The 12,076-nt window shown below is 37.8% G+C and overlaps 1 protein-coding gene and 1 pseudogene across 2 annotated transcripts in view; both read right to left on the bottom strand.

Moving 5' to 3' along the window:
• The window catches only part of LOC110224061 (N-acetyllactosaminide beta-1,6-N-acetylglucosaminyl-transferase-like), a 32,226-nt pseudogene extending 28,743 nt beyond the window's left edge, over window positions 1–3,483 (bottom strand).
• The window catches only part of LOC110192005 (N-acetyllactosaminide beta-1,6-N-acetylglucosaminyl-transferase-like), a 278,024-nt gene that overhangs the window by 171,495 nt on the left and 94,453 nt on the right, over window positions 1–12,076 (bottom strand). The gene's annotated exons all lie outside the window — the stretch shown is intronic.

Consider the following 12,076-nt stretch of genomic DNA (forward strand, 5'->3'; position numbering starts at 1 on the left):
GTTAATGAAGGGCAGACTTGGAACCATGCCTGTGTTGGCTTGAATCCTACAGGAAGATGCTGTCATCTATCTACTGGCCAGGTGTAAAAGAGAGTAGAGGCACTTGTGGCTGGAGATCAATTCGTATGTAACCTGATACAGAATTTGAGGAGGGACATACATAAAACTGGGGGTGTTCACTGGTGGTTATTTTTTCATTTGGCTTTTCTATAGCATCTTGCATAATTCAGATGCATAATAAATGTTTGTCTTTTTGAATTGAAATTCTATCAGCTGGATAAGCTCTATCTTTTTTGGCAAAAATACCTGCAAATATTTAACATGATCAAAAAAGCTGAAAAGTCAAGTCAATAAGCATTTATTAAGTACCTACTATATGCTAGGCACTGTACTGTATTGGCATGAAAAAAACCCCAAAACAAATAAAAAAAACAGTTCCTGTTTTCTAGCAGCTCAAAATCTAATGGAGGAGACAATAAGCAAACAACCATTTGCAAAGATACAACATACAGGATAAAGTGGAGATAACAAACAAGGAGAGGGTAATGACCGATGAGTGGGAAGGGAGGGGGCTGGATCAGGAGCAACAGTTTATAAGCAAGTCCTGGATAACATGTTGTAGACAAGACAACTGTATTCAATTAAAAAGCCTACTAGATTCAGATTGGAGGTGATAACCAACTTGGTTCAGATGACTGATGCTAAATCATACTTTTCTTTCCAAAGATGAAAGATAGACAATAGTTTGAAATGTTACATATACATATATATATGTATGTATGTATGTATGTATGTATGTATGTATGTATGTATGTACACTGTCAGCTATGGCCATTAGATGGGCTGGTTTTGCTTAGTATTTGTTGTTATAAGAGAAGCTAAGTGTGTGGAAAGTGGTGCATTACTATGTTCAAAAAAAGCATCAAAAGGACATTTAAAAAAGCCAAACAAGTACAGAACACCCTGTGAACTAACTCAGATTTTGGAATCCAACATCTTGTTTTCTAGGGAGAGCAGTCAAACAGAACATTTAAAGCTCTATATCACACCTTAAATACAATTATGAGCTCTCCGAAGTGGTACAGTGACGGGCTTGAAGTCAAGAAGACTTGAATCCATCCTCCAAAGCTTATAAGCTGTGGGACCTTGACCAAGTCACTTAACCTCTATTTCCTTAACTGTAAAATGGGGATAATAATAGCATCTACCTCGCAGTGTTGTTGTGAGAATCAAATGAGATATAATATTTGTAAAAGCATCTAGTATAGTGCCTTAGCACATATTACGCACTATGTAAACACTTATTCTTTTCCTCCTCCCCTCCCTCCTTTCCTGTATTGTAGCCTCCTATTGACCTGAATAAAGGTCAGTTTTCTCTTACTGTTACCAAAGTTGTCTGGTTCATTTCGCTCCTTCTTGACTTTCTTATCAACTGAGCCTTAAATAAGCTCCTTCCTTCAAATAGCAAATCTCTTTGATTGGGAGAAGGAGAAAGTGATTTGTGGGAAACTCCCAGGAGCCTCTTATCTATTTCAAATGAAAAGTATCATTACCTTGATTCAAGGATCTCTGCTGAGATTCAGTCCAAAATGGTTTCTTTGAACATCACTTTCCTGTATGGTAGAATTCTGCAAGTTTTACAGTCTTCTAGCACAAAGCCCATTATTTCAAATTATGCTTATGAAATATTAGTCAGGAATCTGAATGGAATGAAATTTATGTTCTATTTCTGATAAGAGGGAAAAAATCAGTTCTTCAAAAGATCTTTTTAACATACTCTATCTTGTTAGCAGGAATGAAATAGGTATACATACCTGGAATCCTATTGAGCGTCACCCAGAAATGCTCATCAGGACTGTAGGTGTCCTTAGACCATTGCATTAAATCAATGGCCCTTTGATCTTGGAGAACAAAATTGATAAACTCCTTTGTAAGGGCAACATAAGCAGAGCCAAAGTAAATCGTCAGATTGTGGGGGGAGGTGGGGTTTTTAATGCTTGGGTGTTTATTACATAAGATGCCTCTGGACTCAGATGCTCTCTATGGATGTATTTTGTCCTTTCAATAGCATGTGCAGGAGGCAGCACCCCTGGGGTGATATTTTTCCCTTTAAATCCTTTCAAATGCTGGATTATTTCCTTGTTAGTTTTCAGGGGGAAATCTTGTCCACAAGTGTTGATGAGGTACTTCCACTGAACCTTAGAGGCCACAAGGTCTTTCATGCAGTTCAGGTCAGCCTGGAGCCTGGATATTCCACCATAGACTATTGGCTCCATCTTGGAGGCAAGGAAAACATTGGGGAAACAGCCCACCAATCTTCCCACAGCATCTTTAAACTCAGCTGTTGCCTTTTCATCCACATGAACACAGTAAACATTTTGGGGCATGTAAACTGCCCTGAAGAGTCTCTCAAAGGTTTCAAAATCCTTATGTATGACCATTGCATAGGCCAAAGGAAACTCAGCCTCCCTTCTGAAAGAGTGCTTGTTATGTAGTGACTTTGGAGCAAGTAATCCTTGCAAGATTTCCCAGATACTGTTAGCGTGTTTTCCCATAGGAAAGATGTTTTCCCTTTGATAAATGAATTGCAGACTTTGGCTAGAACTAAAGCGTTGGTTATATTTAGCCTCTGAAGGCTTTGGTCGTTATATAAATTAAACATGTAGAACAGAATAAAAATAACTACAGTAAAAATAGGAACTACAAAAAGATAATGCATCAACGAAGGCATGTTTCAAAGACAGTCAAAATCATGAAGTGCTTGCTCCAAACTTACTTTTCCACCTGAGTTGGTATTTTGGTCGGAGCAGCTGCCTCTCTCTTCTGCCCAGGAGGACGCGGAGTGCTCACTTTCCACCTCATTCACGGAGCCTGGCTGCTGTTTCCCTCCCCGAGCTGACATTAGGAACCGTTCCCTCCTCTTTCCTCTGCCTCTCTCAAACCTTCTTTGTCTAAATCCCAGTAGCAGGTTGCTTAAGCCCAGCCTATTTTTCCCTGGCTCCCCGTTTGCATCTGCAAGCTGTTTTTCCGTAGGTCGGAGCAACTCTGAACTCCCAGGACCCGCTTTTCCTTTCTACATTCGCTTGCCGAGTATTTTTCTTTTGATATTGTCCTTTTCTAGGGAAAGGGGAGTGGGGGAGGCTACCCTTTAGGAAATTAACATAGTGAAAGTCAAAATCTTAATGCCGAGTTCTGGCAAGCAAGCCTATTTCCTGCTAATCATTGAACAGGCTGTAGCACTTCTCCCCCCACCTCCCACCCTCTCACAGCGCTGCCGTAACATATAACTTATCTTCTCTCATGTCGTCGCACAGGCAAGCTGACAATTGCACAGACAAGCAGCTCACACTACAGAGTGTGAGCCAGTTTTCATTTGCGGCTGCTACAAACTTCCTCTAAAGGATTTGTAAAAGGAAAACAGAAGCATCACTGAGATAAAACAAGGAAAATTTCATTTAAATGTTTTTTCTTTCCCTTTCCTCTACTGGAATAAGAGCAACGCAAATTAAGGATCTAGAGCATAGATCTGTGCAATGACTTGTTTATGTTGGCTAAATAATTCATGCTTCTGGTAATTTTCATGGAAAAACTCCCTAGATTCTAAATGGGTACTGGAATAATGCTTGGAACAGAAGTTGCCACACAACCAGTGCATGATAACTTTTAAGTCTAGGCTGAGTACCTTATTTGCCTAAATATTGTTTTTTTTCCCCCAGAGGTACTCACCACCAACATTTTGTGCTTCTGAAGAGGCAATTTCCTCTAAAAAAAGAGAGCTGGTCTCTGAGGAAAATGTGGGCCTGAATTATGGCAGTTAGATGGTACAGTGAATACAGTGCTGGGCCTAGAGTCAAGAAGACAGGAGTTCAAATCCAGCCTCAAACACTTACTAGTTATGTGGCCCTAGCCAAGGCACTTAACCTCTGTTAGCCTCAGTTTCCTCATCTGTACAGTGAGGATAATAACAACATTTAACTTGCAGGATTGTTGTGAGAATCAAATAATATTTGTAAAGTGCTTAGTACAGAGCCTGGGTACTATTATATAAAAGGTTATTCCCTTCACCACTTTCAAAATCATGCCTCTGACACATACTAGCTACGTACCCTGGGGGAAGTCATTTACCCTCTCAGTGTACCAGTTAACTTTCTAAGAGGATATATAAGTTTCAGAGCAGGTAGTGACTTGCATTGGTGGAGGGATGTTCCTCACTGAGCATCCTCTATATCAATGAAATCTCAGGTCTGATAAAAAAAAATCCTTGAAACAAAGCTCACATTACTTTCAACTCCTGAACTCCTTTATACTATTTCTCTCTTTCTTACCTGAGATAATCCAGTCAACATCTTCACCCAATTCAACTTTTGATCTTCTGGCTATGTAGTATTATCCATCCCCAACTAGAAACCTTTCCATGCAGGAAATATCCCTGTTCTTCTCACCACCTTTTAAACCCTGTCACTCTCTACACTTTCCTTAATAACAAACGATGCTCTGATTCTTTATTGTCTCTGTGTTTTGTAAGATTAAGAAAAAAAACAAAACATATGTCAATTCTCATGGTGTAGAAGAAAATGAGTAAGTACCATATGTAATCCTAGTCATGGAAGGGATATCAATATCAATGGCTTCCATTTAAATATGTATAGATGATATCTTCTAGCCTAGAAGATATTTTAACCTTGATGGAAACTAATTTGTTAGAGATAGCCCAGTATTGCATCAAAGTATATCTACTTGGTTTAAAGTGAAGATACTTGTTGACATTACTTTTGTAATTCAGATCAGAGTATCTTGTTGGATCTTAGGTTTTAGAGCTAGAAAAGCCCTCAGAGATCACCTCCCAACCTCCTCCTTTTACATAGGAGGGATTGGAGGTCCCAAAAAGGGAAGTGACTCTCCCAAGGAGGGAGTACCAAAGCTAGGAAAAAGGTTGTTTGTTTTTGGTTTTGGTTTTTTTGAAAGCTCAAATTTTCCAAACTATCAGTCTACATAGAGCAATTCATCATAGAAAGCCATGACTCAGGGTCATGAAGATCTCAGTTCAAATCCCAATAAAGACATTTCCTAGCTGAGAGATCTTAGATCCCTTACCTTTCTCTATTTGTAAAATGGAGATAATAATAACCATTCCTAATGTGGTTGTTACTCACATCTTCAAGTGCTATGTAAATACAAACTATTATTGTTATTATTCAGGACTATGGCCAGATCTCCATTTCACTCTTTGTGTTAAATCTCTTTCCTCACCTAGGCTAGATTAAATCTTAACAAAACATTGCCCAAAATGACACCATAGTAATTGCATTTTTTATTTTCATAAAGCAGAACCACATGGACAATTTGGAATATACATTCAAAATGTACCAATAAGTTAGAACTAATTATGAAAGAAAACCAAGAAAATGCCTTTCTTCCATTATTCTTTACTTTGTTTTCCATCCTTCCTTGAACAGAGCTTTAACAGTCAAAATAGTACTGTCCCTTCCATGCCAAAGACTTACATCTCAGTATTTTTCCTCTATGTACTCTCAGTGGAAGATGAAAGATCTGATGACAGGTCCTGTTGACTTTTCCTCCACAACCTCTCTTGTGATTATGCTTGTCTATTCTGGTTCAATGGATAGAGCTCTGGGGCTGGAGTCAGGAAGACCTGAGTTCAAATTTGACACCAGATACTCACTAACTGTGTGACCCTGGTCAAGTCATTTAGCCTCTGTTTGCTTTAATCCACAGAAGGAAATAACAAATCACCCCGGTATCTTTGCCAAGAAAATCCTATATGGGGTCATGAAGAGCTGGATGTCCCTAAACTACTGAACAATAGCAATTCTATTGTTAGCATAATTCAGCTTGTAGCAGGTCAGGTTATCACTTCTCATCCAGATTATCAATATATCCTCCCCAACTTTCCATCTTTCTCCTCTCCAACTACTTACCACACAGCTTCCAAAGTAATATTTCTACATGTGCAGGGATTATATGAACACAACTGCAAAATACTAATTACAGAAATAAAGACACACAAATAATTGGAGGCCTTAATTGCTCATAATTGGGCTATGCCAATAGAATGAAAATGACAGATAATATTATCCCAATACATTTTCAGTTTCCAAAAAGTTATTGTGTGGAATCAGAAAAAACCCCCCACCAAACTCCCTTTGGAGAAACAAAAGATAAATTATTTCAAAGTAAACAATAATGTTTAAAAAGGTGTGAAAAAGGAAGTCTAGTAGTACTAGATCTCAAACCATGGTCCCAAGTAGTAATCATCAAAATTGTCTGATGCTCATTAAAGAGCAGAAAAATTGATTAGTCAAACAAATTAGGTACACAAGACTCCTAAGCACCATACCTAGTGGCATAGTGTTCAGTAATTCCAAGGACTCCAACCACTTGAGTAAGGAACAAGAACCAGTGGGAAAACTGGAAGACAGTTTGGCAGAAATCAGGTTTAAAGCAATTTTCATGCTATATAACCTCCATATGTAACTTTAGATACAAAATACAGCATAAACAAATTTGAACAGGGAAGGAGATGCCTTTTACCACTATAGTTGGAAACAATTCCTTGACCAAACAATGGATAGAGAGAATTATAGGAGAAAAAATGGACCATTTTTATTATATAAAATTAATTTTTTTTAACATAAACAAAATTAATGCTTTTAAATTTGAAGAGAATGAGTGAACTGGGAAAAAATCTAGCAAATGTCTCTGGCAAAGGTTTGATAATAAACGTATCTAGGGAGTTGATACAAGTATATAAGAACAAGAGCCATTCCCCAATAGATAAATGGTCACAGGATATGAATGTAGACTTCTCAAAAGAAAACCAGATTATTAACAATTTGAAAAATAACCCAAATCAATATAAGAAACACAAATTAAAGCAACCCTGAAATTCTACTTCATACTTATCAGATTGGCAAAGGATAAAGATAATTGTTTGAGGATCTTTAGGAGGACAGGCAAATTAAGGGATTTTATTTTTGCCTTTCTTTGTATCTCTAGTGCTTAGCACAATGCCTGGCACATAATACATGCTTAATAAATATTGGATTGACTCTTGACAGAGTTGTTAATTAATCCAAATATTCTGGAAAGCAATTTGGAATTATACCTTAAAAGTCCCTAAATTGTGCATACCATTTCATAGATACTCCAAAGAACTAAAAGAAAGGACCCATTTGTGTGTGTGTGTGTGTGTGTGTGTGTGTGTGTGTGTGTGTGTGTGTGTTAACAAAGAATTGGAAACAAAGTAGGTAGCTGTCAGTTGGGCAATGGCTGAAAAATCTTGTGATAATATTAACTGAATGGAATATTATTGTACCAGACATTTCATTTCCCACCTAGATGCCCTCATTTTGGACTTCTTTGGATTCTCTACCTTGCCTTTTTTCGAGTATCATTCTCTCTCCACCTTCTTTTCAGCTTTCTTTTGTGGTTTGTCTTTTACCATTAGACTGTAAGCTCTTTGAGGTCAGAGACTATCTTTTTCTTCTTTGTATCCACAATCCCCAGCAAATAATGAGTGCTTGATTATTATTTATTGAAATATTGTTATTTGTCCTTTATTCTCGAAGAGGACTATAACATCAGGAAGGTGATACCATGACTTGCAAGTGAATTGGATTTAAGTGAGGGAGGACTGTGCAAAGTCTCAGCCTCACTTTCTCCTCCAAAGCCATCTGGGTCCAGTAGCAAGATACAGATCAAGATGCGTAGGGATGGCCCCAGATGCAATAGGAAACTTTGGCCTTTTTAGGTTAAGGTCTTTCCCGGGTCTCAGTTTGACTGAGGCAATGCCTCTTCAGTGATTAAGCATCGCACCATTAGAAATGACTAAAGGGATGATTTAGATAAACAGTAGAGGGCTTTTATGAACTGATGACTAGTGAAGTTTCAGAAGAACAAAGTATACAATGACCACAACATTGTAAAGGGAAACAACTATGAAAGACTTAAGAACACTGATCAATGCAATGGCCAGTCAAGATTTCATAAGATGGATGATGGATTATGCTTCCCAACTCTTGGGCAGAAAGGTAAAGAGCTGAGGTACAGAATGAAACGCACATTTTCAGATGTGGCCAACTCGTGGATTTATTGTGGTTGATATATTTGTTCTATAGGAAAGTTTTTATTTTTATTGTGTGTATGAAGGGGGGAGCACAGTTATGGGAAAGTTCATGTGTGTGAAGAGTAATGATGGTGATACCAGAAAAAAAGAAGAGGAAAGAGAAAGATCAACTAAACTAACACAAATAACTGAAGGAAGTACAGAAGAGGACACAGACAAGCAGGGCAGCATTGGAAGCACCGAGTTAAATCTACGATATACTTTAAAAGAACCATACTGTACGAAAAGATTCATAGTATGCAGTCCTTTTTTTCTAATCATCTTCATATAAAGAAATTTTCTCTGGCAAGTTCACGATAATAAAAATCAAATTAAAACAAAAGCAAAATAGTCTTCAAAAGTTACAAATCTGACTGTGTCAGTCCCCTGATCAAAAGTCTTCTTCCTCCCCAGGCTGCATTGCTGACTCATTGCTTTAGGACTTTCTCTACTGTGCCTCCAGTCTAGCACTTTTACCACCCTTCCTTTTCAGTTCCCTTTTAGGTATTGTCTTGCTTCATTAGAATATAAGCTTCTTGAAGTCAAGGGGTGTCTTTCTGCTTTAATTTGTATTCCCAGTGCTTAGCACATAGTAAGCACTTAGTAATTGCTTGTTGAATTAGTGTGAATCAAGGCCAAATATTTTAATCTGTGTTTATTTGTAACAGCATGGACAGGTTTTTCGTTTTTGCTAAAAAAAAAAATAATGGCCACAGCCCCAAATCAGTTACACAGTGATCTGCTGAGGAAAATAAATAGCCTGGATCTCCTGTGATCTGTGACTTTCACACTAATTAATTATTGGCAAAGAACCTGGAGTGGTTTGCCATTTTCTTTTCCAGCTCATTTTAAAGATGAGAAAACTGAGGCAAACAAGATTAAGTGACTTGCCCAGGGTCACTTACAGCTAGAAAGTGTCTGAGGCCAGACTTGAATTCATGAAGAGGAGTCTTTCTGACTGCAAGCCTGGCACTAACTGATACCATGTGACCATTTATTAAATCACTATTATAGGTAAGGTATTATGCCAGATCCTAGGCTACAAAGACAAAATAAGATAGTGCAGAGTATTGGATAGCGAGAAATGAGGAAGGAGGCTAAGAAGGTAGTTTGCAGCCCAACTGTGGAGGAATTTAAAGTCAGGCCAAAGAGTTTGAATTTTATCCGGAGAAACTTGGGAAGACTTGTATGAATTGATGCAGAATAAAGTATGCAGAACTAGAACAATCTATATGATCCCAACAATATTATAAAGACAAACAGCTTTGATAGACTAATCCTCCATGATTCCAGAAGACAGGTGATGTTACCTACCTCCTGACAGAGAGGTGATGGATGCGAGGTACAGAATGAGACATACATTTCTGGATGTGAACCATGGGGAAATTTCTTTTGTTGGACTATGCATAGTTGTTATGAGGGTTTTGTTTTTATTTTTAATGGGGAAGTAGGTGGGAGAGAAAATTAAAATGGGATCAAAAATCAGAAAATCTAAGTCTGGCTTTACTCCTTACTAGCTCTGAGTCTCTTAGAGACTCAGTTTCTTTCTTTCTTTTTTTTTTCTAAAGTGGGGTTTTAATATCTGCACTACAGTACCTACCTTCACATAAGGTCATTGTCATAATCAAATGAAATTATGCATATACATACACATATGTATGTATACAATCTGTATATATGTATTTTTATGCATATGTATATATATACTCCATAAATTATAGAATGCTACACAAATATTAGCTGTTCTATTGTACCCATTTCCACATCTCCATTCCCACTCCCTCTCACCATTCACATGCTTTGAGTATTAAATTTCTAATTAAATATCTAAGCTATTTCTAATAGCTTTGAGTATTAAAAGCTCTTTATAGGTTAGCTTTCCTCTGGCTGCTTCTCAGCATAAGGAGGGTGACCTGTTATCTGTTGGACTCCTGTAGTTATCTTACATCTCTTTTGTTGTAGGAGAACTGGGCAGTCCATATGTGGCTGTTTGGCTCTTCCTAGGGGTTCATACTATAATAAAATCCTTCATTAAGAGAGAAGAATTGAGGTAATGGATAAAAAGTTGACTTCCCTGAGCTTCTCCTGGCTGCTTTATTTGTAATTTTTGAGACTCCTTGTTAGTAGAAAGTTATCTTGCATAGATCTACCTATTAAATGAAAATTTCCTTCCAAGTTTTGTCTTTTGCCTTTATTCCCTCAGAAGTCTTTATTGTCAGTACATTAGTTATGGGCAATATTTACTTTCTTCATAAAACTCCCCACCCCAAACCTAGAGTAGCCTGTATTACAATTATAGGAGCCTGGATAGAAAAAGTCAATATAGATAAAGATCACTCAAGAACACCTTCAGAGGATCATAAATTTAGAGGTGGAAGGGACTTAGAGGCCATTAAGTCCAACTCCCACATTTTGTAGATGAGGAAACTGAGCTCCTGCCCAGCATCACACAGCTTGTAAGTATCTGAGGTGGGATCTGAACTCAGATCTTCTTGATTCCAAGTCCAACATTCTAGTACTACTATACCTACTGGTTTACCTGATGACTTCCACATTTCCAGGTCTTGCTACATGAGCCATATAAAGCTGTGCTATCCTTAATAAATCAACTCTTATAGGACCATACCTTTAGAACTGGAAGGTAGCTTAAAAGTCATCTGATTCAACCCCCTTCATTTCATACTTGAGGAACCTGAGCCTCATATGCCCAAGGTCACACAGGTAGCCAAGTGTAGAACCATAGATTTGAATCTAGGTGCTTTGATTCCAGAGCCAGTATTCTTTTTACTGTACCCTAATGCCCCCTTACTCTCATTGTCTAAAACCTGAAGCATAACCAAAGAAGCATCCATAGCCATGTGCCCTCTGAAGGTTAAGATTTACTAATAAGAAAAGGACAGTACTGGTCATCTTTAAGCCATCAGATTCAGAACCATGTAGAACCAATCCTCTTTGGTATACTTTTAGGAAATAGGAATAGGAATGTTCTACCAACTTACTGTACAAACGTGGAAAAATCACTTAATCTTTCCAGGTTTCACTGGTGTCATGTGTAAATTGAGGGAGTTGGACTAAATATTCTGTAAGGTCTCTTCTATTTCTAATAATCTATGGCTCTGAGGTTCCTATGTATGTAGATATGTATACACACACATACACATACATACATATATATGTATATATATATGTTGGGCACTTAGGGGGTACAAAAAAGGGTAAGACATGATGACCTTTACTCTCAAGGAACTTGGGAGAATAGTCTATTTGAATGAATGAGGGAAACAAGCATTTTTAAAGCACCTAGTGTGCTGTGCACCATGTTAAACATTTTACAAATATTATCTCATTTGATCCTCACAACAATCCTGGAAGGCAAATTCTATTATTATCCTCATTTTACTGATGAGAAAACTGAGGCAGACATAGGTTAAATGACTTGCCTAGCTTATACAGCTAATAAGTGTCTGAGACTGGATTTGAACTGAAATCTTCCTGACTCAAGACTCAGTACTCTATCTACTATGCCACCTAGCAAACGCGATTTGGGGAGATGAGCTACATGATGTGAGGACATAAACAGCAATATAAAGCAATAGTTCAATTGCCAAATGAGTTGTACAGAGTTGAGAGTTGAGAGGAGAAGAGGTCAGATTAAGTGGGATCTGAGCTGGGTAGGGTTTGGCTTCATAGATATAAGTGAGGAGGCCATTCTTTGGAGTGGGTGTTAAGATAATTCTTTCCCATTATTTTGACATGGGAACAAAGGCACAAAAACAAGAAAGCTCAATGCCAGGGTGCTTCCCCAGAGGAAAAATTGAGTTTTAATTTTCTTCAGTATAGCAACTTCCAAACCAATGAGCCACTGCAACTGTCTGATAGTATTGGTTGTTCAGTTGTTGTCCTTCATTCTCAAAAAAGAACAAAATTACATCGCTATGTTGGGGTCAATGA

This window comes from Phascolarctos cinereus, unplaced genomic scaffold (assembly GCF_003287225.1).
Source record: "Phascolarctos cinereus isolate Bilbo 61053 unplaced genomic scaffold, phaCin_HiC Scaffold_4;HRSCAF=312, whole genome shotgun sequence".
Lineage (NCBI taxonomy): Eukaryota > Metazoa > Chordata > Mammalia > Diprotodontia > Phascolarctidae > Phascolarctos > Phascolarctos cinereus.